The sequence below is a fragment of the Ovis aries genome, chromosome 15 (assembly GCF_016772045.2).
Source record: "Ovis aries strain OAR_USU_Benz2616 breed Rambouillet chromosome 15, ARS-UI_Ramb_v3.0, whole genome shotgun sequence".
Taxonomy (NCBI): Eukaryota; Metazoa; Chordata; class Mammalia; order Artiodactyla; family Bovidae; genus Ovis; species Ovis aries.
Window position 1 is genome coordinate 65,656,602 of NC_056068.1, and position 12,665 is coordinate 65,669,266.

General features: G+C 45.1%; 1 protein-coding gene across 7 annotated transcripts in view; it reads left to right on the plus strand.

The window, feature by feature from the left end:
• PRR5L (proline rich 5 like) overlaps nt 1–12,665 on the plus strand; it is a 157,441-nt gene that overhangs the window by 74,846 nt on the left and 69,930 nt on the right. For 3 of the 7 annotated variants that reach the window (XM_004016409.5, XM_042233365.1, XM_042233366.1), the window contains exon 1: nt 5,059–5,245. The exons of 1 other annotated variant lie outside the window; for it this stretch is intronic. The gene's annotated coding sequence lies outside the window, so the exon portion shown is untranslated. Of the gene's footprint in view, nt 1–4,481; nt 4,713–5,058; nt 5,320–6,074; nt 6,264–12,665 lie in introns of those variants that run through there. 3 more of the 7 variants (XM_042233364.1, XM_042233362.2, XM_042233363.2) reach the window with 3 other exon arrangements.

Sequence of the window (12,665 nt, forward strand, 5' to 3'; positions counted from 1 at the left end):
CAGTCCATGGGGTCCCAAAGATTCAGACACGACTCAGCGACTAACACTTTCACTTTCACCCTTTAGAATGAAGGAGAGGCACTTCCCAATACTAAAAGACAAAAATAATTGGAAAAAAACACAACATAACAGAAACAGCCCCTTGCTATCAAGAAAAGAATGAAAAGACAAAGACAATTTTTTGTGTCATCCAAAATTCTTTCAATATACAGACTTTAAGGTTATCAGTATTTCTTACTGTGAAAGTTAAAAAGAGAACAGAAACTGGGCAAGATTTCTCATTTGTGTGCTAAGTCCTCCTGCTGTAACAAAGGTCACTGATTTTACACCCCGGTGTTAGATCAGATGCTGAGCTTATTTTTCAAATGATCCTGTTTTTATGGATGGTGCAGTGCTGTGGATATATGTATATTGAGGGCTTACTCGAGTTCTATATCTAGACTAATATTTATCATGAGTAACTACATTAACTCATTTTATGACCTGAGCTCTAAGGACCTGAAAAACTGTGTTCTGATACTGCCTATGCCTGGGCACCTACCTATGCTCCTCACAAGCTCTGTACCTGGCATTAGCAAAAGATTTTGGAATTTATGGGCCTCTAATTTTCTATCTACAAAGAGGAGAAAACTTATAGAAGGACATGATCTTTCTCTTCATTGGAAGACTTCTAGAATATGATATGAGACCTTGAGGTGTCATGGAAGGAGGTCTGAATTAGAAATCAAACCTTAAACACCTAAATTCAACAGACATTTATTTTATTCCTATTGAATACCAGATCTTTAAGGTACTAACTGTGATGGTACTATGTACTATGGTACTAAGGTACTATGCTGTGATTCTGTAAATTTAAGCAATTTAATTATAATTTAGAGATGAAAGCACTTAATCAGAACAAGAGGGAGTACAGTATAGAACAGGAGCTCTGAATTGGCATTGCCCGCCCTGTCTTTTCTTGCTCGTGTATAATTTTAGACAAGTCACCTAACCCTTCTTGAACTTGGTCTGATTAGGCTTTGGGGAGTAGAATGGGGTAGAATGAGTGACGGAGTTGGGAGGGGTAGGCATTGTCATGGGAACCGAGAAAAGCAGAAGGAACAGGCTTCCTGAAAGAGCAGCACTGGATGGTGGCTTTGATCCCAAGGCAACCCTAGCAAAGGCCTCAGCTGTTCCCCATCTTGATGCTCACTCACTTCCATATCTACCCCATCGCTTCCTCTCCCTCAGCAACATTCAAATTATGCAATTCCAAGCAAAGTTTTGTTTAGAAATGGGTTCTTTTGCTGGGAGAAAAATGGTTTGAACTCTAGCATAAGTTCTGCTGACTCAGACCTCTGGCCCCTCTGACAATATGCCAGCATCCCTCTTCTAGCTGCATCCGGGTGCCAGAGAAGCGGGTGAGGTAGGCTGGGTTGCAGAGAGTAGGGAGTGGCTGGGATTGTGCAAAGCGGAAAGTGGATGCCCTGTTTAACAGAAGAGGACTATGGCACCAGCTAATTGGGGCTGTGCAGGCCTCCACCATGGACAACGCCAGGTTGTCCAGAGTTTTCAAGGCAAGCTGAAAATCCATATTTTTGCATAAAGTTTTCTGATTTCTACATGTTGGCAAGTGATTTAAAAAGTGTTGACACCACGGGGTTCAAACAGTATACATATATATCTCGTTAGTCTACAGACAGCCAATCTGCAGCGACTAGACACTAGAGTTCAGAAAAAGTCATGACATTTCAGCTTTTGTTCTGGATACTAGCTACATGTATGTCTGTGTGTGTGTGTGTGAGTGTTTACATTCTTGAAATGGAAACTGATTCACTCAGTATACTTTCTGAGGCCAGAGTTTCTCAGAGAAGTTTGTCACAGAGCTTGGCTACTTTTGGGTCGGGGCCCACTGAGGCTGCCTAAGGCCTACCCTTTCAGCAGGAAACTTGACTGGACCAATTTCCACGTCAGAAGCTGTGGCCATGGTAAACCATGTACGTGATATATCTAATAAAGAATGAGAATTTTCTCCTCCATAAATGAATGTTTAAATAGAATAAACTGTATTAGTTTCTCCTAACAAAATTCTATTTCTTAAGAAAAGGCAATGTTCCATTGGCATTTAGGTAGAATTTTGATAAAAATTTGAGTGGTAACAAGTATAATATATCGGTATCAATTGGCCTTAGAGCAAAGCTCTCATTTGCACCAACATGTTGGCTCCTTCTAATTTTTATTTATTTTATTTTTATTTTTTCCTCCTAATTTTTAGAAACTTCTGTTTACAAAATTAGCAATTTCTTAGAGCTGAAGACTCTAACCTCTTTAAACCTTCCTTCCAATCCTTGAATACTCTTGTAGGGCATCCCCACCATGCTGGCATCACCTGTATTGTGAATATTTCTCTTTACCAGGGAGTGTGCGTCTTTTGGAGGGAGCCTCTTTCATTCTTGGATAGGCCCAGTAATTACGTTTTTTCTTACTGCACAGAGCCCAACCCACCACAGCCAACCAGTACAGCATATATTTGCTAGATGAAATCTGTTCATGAACTCCTTCATACGCTGTCTGCTGGGTAGTAGAAACTATGCCAGGCACTCTCCTAGGATTTTGGATAATATCCGCGAACAGAACAAATCCAGGTCCTTGAAGAGCTGATGTTCTGGTCTGGAAACTAGAGGTGATGGGAGAGATGATTTGTTGTTGTTCAGTTGCTAAGTCTGAGCTCTGCAACCCCATGGACTGCATGCAGCACGCCAGGCTTGCATATACTTCACCATCTCCCAGAGTTTGCTCAAATTCACGTCTACTGAGTTGGCGATGCCATCCAACCTTCTCATCCTCTAAATTTGTTAAAAAATAAGTTACATAAAATGTTACATGGTAATAGATGGAAAAAGAAAAAGTAGAGTTGAATGAGGGGGATTGGGAGGGAAGAGTGAGTTATAATTTTAAATAGACTGAATAGGGAAGTCCTCATTGAACAAAGTCTCCCTTCCACTTCCCAGACCTGCAGAATAATAACAGTAATAATACTGTCTGTTGAATCTCAGCAGAGATTCTAAGCACGCACTTTGTACGAATTCGTTAAAGCCTCATAACAAGCCTGAGATAGCTACTACTTTTATCTTCATTTGCATAGGCATACACTGAAGCGTAGTGGTTAAATAACTTGGCTAATATTCTGCAACTAGTCAGAAAGGGTGGTTGACTACCCTTGACCTCTGGTTCCAGGCTTTGACTCTCAACTGCTCTACACAACTGCTTTTTTTTTTTTTTTTTAATTTTTTACTGGAGTATAGTTGATTCACAATGTTGTGTTAGTTTCAAGTATACAGCAAAGTGAATCAGTTATACATAAACATATATCCACTCTTTTTTAGATTCTTTCCTCATATAGGCCATTATAGAGCATTAAGTAGAGTTCTTTGTGGTATACAGTAGGTCCTTATTAGTAATCTATTATTATTATTATTTTTTGCTTCTCTATCCTACTGACTTTGATTGATAGTTCATTTTTTAAAATGTTAGTATATATATTCTATTGTATTTGACTTACAATGGTTCAGGTGTACAGCAAAGTGATTCAGTAAAACGTATATATATATATTACTTTTCAGATTTTTTCCATTATAAGTTATTACAAGATATTGGCTATAGTTCCCTGTGCTATACCGTATATCTTTGTTGCTTGTTGTGTATCTACTTTTTTTTAAAATTAGAAACCTAGCATTCTATTTATACTAAGTCAAACAAGTAGAATCAAAATTGTCATAAATTTTTTAGCTAGGCAAAAGTTCATGTTTTCTTAAAATACATATATTATACATACTATATATATGTATACAAAAGCTTTTCTACCGCACCTGATAAAGGCTTGAGAAAGAACATCTAAAAAAAATAGAAGAGATGGAGAAATTGGAAGACATAAACTAAATGAAATGGGAGCACTGAATATGAAATAGAAAAAGTCAATGTAACTTTGACTGCATTTCCCAGGTCCCCTCACTGACCACTGCCCTCTCAAGCGTTCTGATCCCAGGCACATGCTTTGTCCAGTCTCTTTCATTGTCTTTGATTCCTGGGATGGGATTTAAAGTCTCTTCATCACGCTGACTTCTGCTGAGAACACTTTAGCTTTATCTGATATCTCTGGACAAGGGGAGCACCCCGAGCTTCATGAAACCCTCTTTGGGCACATTCTGACCAGCAACACTTTCATAAGGTCACAGTGCTCAAAATAAACACGACATTTTTTTCTCAGTTTTGACATAAAAAGACATCATTTTTCAGCAAATGTCACTGTGGTTTCAAAGCCTAAGTGTGATGTGTGAACGAGCCCATTTGTAAAGTATTTCCTGCTCAGCCATAGGCTGAAATTATGCAAGCCAGTGAGTCCTGAGAACAGCTGCATCAAATTCTTAACACCTGCAAAAGAAAAACAGTTTTGAAAATAGTTTTTCATTGTTTTTAATTTGGGGATCGGTTGGCGTTCTGTTGTTTCAAACTCTGAAGGACCCTCCGATTCACTAAACCTTCAGCTGGAAAGAGAAGTGATAAACTGAAAAAAAAAAGTTTACCAAATCTAAGGTAGAGACTTCACTGGAATTACATTTCCATTAATGCACTTAACTTCTGGAATCGGCCTGAGGATTGCCCCTTCAAGCAATGACAGAAGTCCCAGGCTCCAGTCCTCCACTGAGCCCTAGAATCACCCTCTTGGCATCCTGGTAGAGTTTCTTTTCGTGGCGGTGGAGGTGGGGGGGGGGGGGGGGGGGGGGTCTCCTCTTGTGCGAGGGAAGCGCAGCGCCAAGCTCCCATGACCTGTTGCATCCTCTCCAGCTTTTCAAGCGTTGCATTTCCTGAAATTGTTGCACTGGATCGAAGTGCAGGCGACCCCTTCCCCTTGCACCACCCACCCTCCCTAGCCGAGAGAGAGTTGCTGCTGGGGAGGAGCCCTGGGATGGGGTGAGGTGGGGTGCGAGCTGCTGGAGAGAAACTAAAGCGATGAGCACAGGACAGGAAAAGTGGGAGGAGGAGGAGCGGGGGGCGGTGGGAGGAGGAGGGGGAGGTCGTAAGATGAGCGAGGAGGGAAACGTGTCACCAGCTTGGGTCCAGGAGCTCCGCCGCCACCGCGACTGTGGACTCGCGCCGGAGCGGACTTGAGGCTGGACAGGACCCCGCAGAGCCGGGAGAGGAGGGAAGAAAGGGAGCTGGGCACCGCGCGGTGGCGAGAGCCATCCAGGTCGCTCTTTGCTCGCGGGTGAGAAAACTTTCTCGGGAAGACCGGAAACTTTTCCCCGGGCGCGCAGAGTCGGGCGGAGGCGAGCTGCGGGGGTGCGTAGACTCGAGGTGACTCGGGAGGAGCTGGAGCCTTAGGGTCAGCAGTGGCACGGGATTGAGAACACAATCGCCGGGCACACCGGGCACAATCCAGCGGGGCTCGCGGAGGGGGCTTGGGGAAAACGTTACATCTGGGGGCAACCGGGTGGGGGCCCTCGCGTGGTTAAGGGTCCTCGTATCCGACGCTGCAGGCGGGCACAGAGTACGGGGCTCGCGACCACCGTGGGGGGCCGGGGAGGGGAGGAACGTTCCCCGCGTCGGTGGCTTAGGATGGGCGAGGGACGCCGCCGATCCTAGGACCCAGGCTGTCCCTGGAGATCGAAAAAGAAAGTTTGCTTGTAGGTCTCTCTCGTTCTCCCCTTTGGCCCTTTTGAGGTGCAAATCTCAAGAACTGCCCCTACTCGGGCGCGGGCGATTCGGCGCCCCCAAACACTCCATCTTTTCCTGCTATTCCCCCTTCTTTTCGGAGAGGGGCTTGGGAGGGGAGGCCAGAGAAGGGAACCGCTTTGTCCCGAGCGCTGCTGAAGTGCGCGCTCCGCAGACTGGGGCGGACTGGGGCGGGCGGCCCTCCTCGCCAGCAGCATCCCCTCTCCGCTACCTCTTTCCCGCCAGCCCTCGTTTTGGGGAGGCTTTCCTCTGCGCGCCTACTGTGCGCGCACGCAGAGCTCTTTGCCAGCACAGGGGGGCGCTCTGGAATCTTGACTCCTGCCTCGAGACTCTGGTTCCAGCTTTCTTCCCCCTTTTCCTAGGGGCGGCCGCCCAGGATCAGACCAGGTTCTGTACTTGCAAACCGTGCTTCAGGAATCGGCTCTGGGGTGCCTCCCTGGTTGGCAATAGGGTTTTCCCCTGTTCCTCCTAGCCTCCGCCTTGGGTCACATGCCACCGCCTCTTCCCCCGCGGTGCCGGGAGCCCGCGTTTTGTTGGTCAGCAGTAAGGCGGTGAGTATTTATAGACACCACTGCAGTCCTGCGGTATGCAAAGTTTCAGTTTACGATGCATCTCACAAGACGGAAGGCTCACGCGAGGTGGCTCAGAGGCATGTTTGCTCCGGAGACCCACTTGGAAAAGTTATGGGCTAGAATCTCCAGACATTCCTGCCGGGTAGAGTTCTAGACCTATTGCCCACACGGTGCGTGCAGATCCAAACGACCCATTGCAAAGGACCAAAGCGGTCAAGGACACCAAGTCCAGATTGTCTCCGGCTTCTGCTCCCCCTCCCCTTTCCCCACCAAAGGGCGCTTGCTGATCAAACCTCAGAGGTGGCCCTTTTTACTTCCCTTTAGTGATCCTGATCACTGTGGGTGCAGTCATGACATTTCACTGGCCTGCATGCTGCCAAATGTCATGGGACTGTGTTCTAGTAAATTGCTGGGGGAGCGGGGCGGGCGGGGGGGGGAGCGGGCGGGAGCCGCCGTAACTGACAACAGGCACAGCACCTGTATCTGAAGGCGAGACGGCACTTGCAGAACTAATTTAGCCACGTTTTAAATTTAGTCTCTTGTGAGTTTCCTAGTAGGACTAAGAAAAGTGCAACACTCCTCTCTGTGGAACCTGGCTGGTGGGCCTTCTCTGGTTGTATTGAGCCCAAGAAATCTGACTGAGTGCTGTTCAGTGTTTTTATAGAATGTGGCAGATAAAGGCAACAATGCTTGGTTAATCCACAAAGTTGTCTTTGGTTTTATTCAACCCCCAACCATCATCCTTTCAGTATTCCATTGACGATTAGAGCCAGAACCGTCAGTAGTGTAAAAAAGAAAGGTATTAGAAATAAGGTTGTTTGACCTGGTTATTTCTTAAGGACTTAGTTTAAACAAGCTTATTTCTCAATGAGGAGACTTAATTTCTTTCAGATCCAGAGAGTCATGGTTGTGTTTTTATTTCACATGGGTAAGATTTCAACAATGGTCTGTGTTTGAACATTTCAAAAATCTTGCCTTTATTTTATAAAAGGGGAGGGGGACAAACACCTCTTGAAGTCTTATTATATCAGACTTTGCACTAAGAAACTTTGATATATAATCTGCACCCAAAAAATGAGGAGATGAGTACTATCATTTCTGCATGACATAGTTAAGTCCACTGAGGCTTAGAGGGCTTAAATTTGTCCAAAGTCATATAACAGGGAAGAGTCAAAGCTAGATCTATTTCTTTTGTTATTATAATCACACATAATGGCCTGCCTCTGAGAATCCTGCCCTTCTGCTTGACTGTTAAGCTAAAGTGCCTTTATTCAGAACTCCTCCACCTGTAGATGGCAGGAAGGAAGACATTAACACATCACTCTATTTGAGGCTTGCTACTCTAGGAGATACTTGCAAGATTAAATGGGCTTTTTAGTTTGTTTCCTTACCACCCCCCATCACTGATGCATAAAAGAATCTGGCATCCAGACTCTGACAGGATGGTTATTTTGAGACATTAGTCTGCCATCTTGGTCAGGCGACTTTCCAAATAAAGTCCTGTTCCTTGCCTTAACACCTTGCCTCTTGGATTCACTGCCCTCTGTGCAGCAAGCAGAGCGAGCCTGGACTCAGTAACAGGCACACACACCCTGGAGTGGAGAATGGGTTCCAGATCTGTTACTCCAGCCTTGAAGTGCCAGCCATCTCTGAAGATGTCATTCCTTTCAGGGCCTCAGTCGTTGATAAGATCATTTTATAGTTGATTAACTGGTGGCTTTTCTCTTTTCTTTCTTTTAAATATCATAGAGTGACTCACTGGGGGGCGGGGAGGGGGGGTAATCCTCGTCTTATCTTTAAAAACCATCTCACTGGTATTTGAAAATTTCATTCTGGGGATCCAGACCTAATGTCATAATCTTCACTTTGTTTATTAACAATGTACATGCAGTATTTCGACCATTCATCTGTCAAATTGAAATCAATAAGGACTTTGTGGATTTCTTAATACGTTCTCTATCCTAGGGAATTTGTAGGTGTGCATGTGAACAGTCTCCTGTGGTCATTCCTTTTGTACTGCCCTTGTACATGTAGAATACACAGAAACTTGAATTGTAGCCTTTTTTCACCCCCCCCCCCTTTTTTTTTTACAGAGATAGATTGATACAGAATTGATGTGAGAAATAGTGTGAGGCCTTCTGAAAGATCTCTACTGTGGGGTGTTCAGCATTTAAAGTTTGTTCCCTAGAGTTGCCTCTATATATGTGAAACTAAATTCTTGCTAAAAGCAATGCTTATAGAAACTATCATTTGTTAACTGTTTATTATAAATTAATATTTCAGTGGCTGAGTGTTGGGAATAAAATATTTTGTGGGTTTTGTACAGGCTATGAGTTTAATAATTTGGGAACAGAGACAGTGGTACCTTGATGAGCAGAAGGTACTGTTTTACAAGGGAAGAATCCCCTTTGGAGCTAAGAAGAAGGTTGAGTGATGCTAAGCAATGATGGGGCATCAGTGTTGAACTTAATTCATGGTTTGGGCAGGGGCTGGAGATTCAAGGTTTACCTTAAAACGTACAGTTAAAGGAGCCAATTTATTTCCTGGGCAGTTACTGGCTAGGTTCAGTCATGGTAATGTTATTTGAACCTCTTAACAATCAAGCAGGTGAACCTCTCAACAATCAAGCAGGTAGATATTCTTTTCCTGATTTTAAGATGTGATAAACGAAGACTCAGAGAGGTTAATTACTTCCTGATGTCACACAGCTATTAACTCAAGCCCCTTGTTCTTTCTAGTATATTCTGATATGTGTCCTTGAAGGCCTTCCATGAAGAACCTAGGATCCCAGGATCTCAAGAAGGTCCTAGTTGTTCACATGGAAGTTTCTGAATCAGAGCAGTGTGGTCGCATTAAAATGAGAGGACAGGGATTGGGTTAACATTGGAGGAACCGAAGGGACAGTGTGGGTAATTTTGAGAGTAGTTATTCCATGGAAGAAGGAGAGAGGCCCAGAAGGTGCTGTGACTGTAAGAATTACTGGTGCTGGTCTGGCAGGAGATGGCTGTCGCCCTGGTGGGCAGGACCTGGTGATCAGCCTGCCCAACAGGTGCTGAAACGGGAGAATGCAGGAGGAAGTACTGCCACCTCTCTTGGCCTGGCTTCTGCTGTGAAGAAGCCTCCTTAGAAGCCCCAGGTTATAGTCAATTTAAATTAGGGAGCCCCAGACTTGTTTCCATTTTAATTGGACTTGACTCTTTGAGGTAACAGTCACCCAGTCTCTCTCTCTTTAAATATTCTTTTCTTATGCTTTGCCAGTTTATGGCCTTTGTAGATCAATCCTTGGATTCCATTTAGACAGAGAGAGAAAGACAGAGAAAAAAAAAAAATAGTAAAGGTTAGTGATTACCTAAATTGGATTAAGTTCTGTCTAGCAGCCGTTTAAAGAAATACTGCTTGCTCTTTAATTACTGTCAACTAGGAATTTAAATGGTCTATTAAATTTAAGCTGACTTTTTTTTTTCCCCCTCTGATAGTTCCAACTCCTAACATATTCTGGTGATTTGGGGGCTTTTTAAATATTCTTCAAATGTGTGGAGGACATTCTCTATCTCCTCCCTTTAAAAAATATTCCATTTCTGTAGCAGGATAATAAATGATATTATTATAAACTGGCTTCGTTACGAAGCAGAAGCCAGCAGCCCGGTTTAGCTGGCTCTGTGCTGATTGGAGAGCAAGTCAGTTATCTGAGTTCTTTGTCAGAAATGTGAGGACTGCTCTGTGAGGTTTTGGGGATGGGTCATGGCTTGCTCATTTTTCTCCGTAGTTAAAGGTTAGGTTTAAAATGAAAATCAACCACCTTTACTCTGTGTAAGCTTTCAGTCAAAAATATGAGTGATCTTTTTGGAAGCAGGTGGTGTGTATGCTTTGAGGCTAGGTCTAGAGTGAGCTGGGGTCTTCCCTGGTGGCTCAGCCGTAAAGAATCCGCCTCCATGCAGGAGCCACAGGAGATGCAGATTCCATCCCTGGGTTGGGAAGATCCCCTGGAGGAGGAAACCGCAACCCACTCCAGTATTCTTGCCTGGAAAATCCCCATGGGCAGAGGGGCCTAGCTGGTCACAGTCCGTAAGGTGGCAAAGAGTTGGACAAAACTGAAGCGAGTGAGCACGCACACACGCACGCACGCACGCACGCACGCACGCATGCACGCACTAGGGTGAGGCGAGTGAGCTGTCAAGGGCGTGGCCCTGAGAGAGAGGTCACTCGCCTCACCCTCTTCCTAGCCCTGTTGCGCTTATGGGTGAGCTGTGCCCAGAGGGTCCTGGAGAGCCATAGGACTCACGCTAAGATCCCTCTCCCTCTTGACCATGGCCTCTGGAAAAACCAGGTCAACATCTACCCCTGCCAGTGCCCAAGCAGCGTCTCATAATTATTTGTGTGATTTATTTTGCATATAATCATAGGCTCCAAAAAAACATGTACTTACCTCTAATTCTAAGTACACCTCACCTTGATTTTGGGGGGTAAATGTGAGATTTCTCTCAATACCATTCAGTGTTCTGGTTTCACGTTAGCTGGCCACCATGCACCAGCAACACCTCCAGTTTCTTGCTTCTCTCCTCATTTGTTACAGCACTTTATTCAACTTTGCTGGCTCTTCTGGACGCAGGCGGAGTTCTGTGTTTTGTTGAAGGCATCTGTGACAACGGTTATTTCTAGCAAATACTAGGATTAAGGGACCGCTTGGGACTGCCTTGGCCATTCAGGAACTAGAATATATGTCCATTTAGCTGAGCCTGGGAGAATACGTGAAGGAATTTGTTTTCCTCTTCTTCCCAAGGACTGGGGGCAAAAATCCAGCAAGGACTCTGGTGTGCGTCTGTATTATTCTGAGCTAAGCTGCCTCACACCCTGTTACAACCTGCTCGTGACCTCAGCTGGGTAAATCCTCCGTGTAAAGCCTTTTACCCTTGTCGTTGAATTCTAAATACTCCTCTGGAACGGGTTCAGCATTTTTCCGCAGGTGTCGTGGGGAGACCACGTCAGCTGCCGCCGTCATTTTGGAGAACTCTGCTACTTGCTGGCCACTGGAGTCCACCACTGTGGCAGCTGTGTGACCACTTTCATTGTAAAATATCTGCCGGCAAAAGTGGTGGGTGAACATGGTTATCCCATGCAGTGTTCTGAGATCATTAAAAAAAATCTCAGCCAGCAGGATAATTGATTCCTTTCAGGCTTCAGAAAAGTCCCCAAGACACCCCCAAAGGTCAGTATCAACTTTGCAGATGAGAGAGTTGTACAAAAAGGCCATATGTTGGTCCTGGCTGGCATCTCAGAGATAGTGCAGGACAGGGATTTGAGATCTGGGTTGATCTGGATTTGAGATCAGAGATTGCCGTGGGCAAGCAGTCTGACCGGGGCCAATCGCTCACTGTTGCTGTCTACAAAATAACGCGATTGGTCTTCTTCCTGTGCAAAAATTCCGACATGGCCAAGGAAGCCTGGTCTAGGGCTGTGCTTCCTCAGGTAAATGCAGATCACCCAGGGATCTTGTTAAATCACAGAATCTGATTCAGTGGGCATGCGGTGGGGCCTGAATGTCTAACAAGCTCCCAAGTGATGCCGATTCTGCTGATTCTTAGGTCTCAAGTTAAGTAGCCAGGCACTAGAGTCTGACCAGGGTCTCAACCTTATCCATATCGACACTTGGGGCTGGATAGTTCTTTGTCATAGGAAGCTGTCCTGTGTGCTGTAGAATGTTTAAAGGCATCCCTGACGTCTATTGGCTAGATGCTTGAGGAAGGTACCACACCTCCTCACATTATAGCAGCAAAAGATACCTCCAGACATTGCTGAATGTCTCCCTCGGGAGGAGATGGGGGCAAGATCACCCTTGGTTGAGAACATTAGTTTTTGCTAGACCGGTGTTGTAAAGGCTGGCTGTATGTCAGGATAGCCTGGAGTTCTCCTCTTTGAAATTATGCAAAAGTATTCGTCCCAGACTTGAGTCCTGGTGCTATTGGACTCAGTTATGAAAGTCCTCCCTTTCATAACTGTGGGACTGGAGACAAGTTCCTTCCCTGGCCTCTGAACCAGAAACTCTTTACTTCTAAAATAGGGGTCATAGTGATGCCTACTTCTGAGAGTTGTTGGGGAGATCAGATGAGGTGAATGTGAAAATGAGCTTTAGAAACTAGTCATCCCTTGGTATCTGTAGGAAACTGGTGCAGGAGGTCTCTCTTCCCTGGACTGAAATCCAAGGATGCTCAAGTCTTTACACGTGGCCCTCTGTATTCGAGGGCTCAGAACCCACAGATCCCTAAAGCTGACCATACAAAGTGTTGTGCAGGTGCCAGTGGTGAGTGGTCTACCACAGGCCTCTGAAGTTTTATTTTGCTGGTCCGATTATTTTTCCCAGGTCTGGATTCATCTTCCTACAGG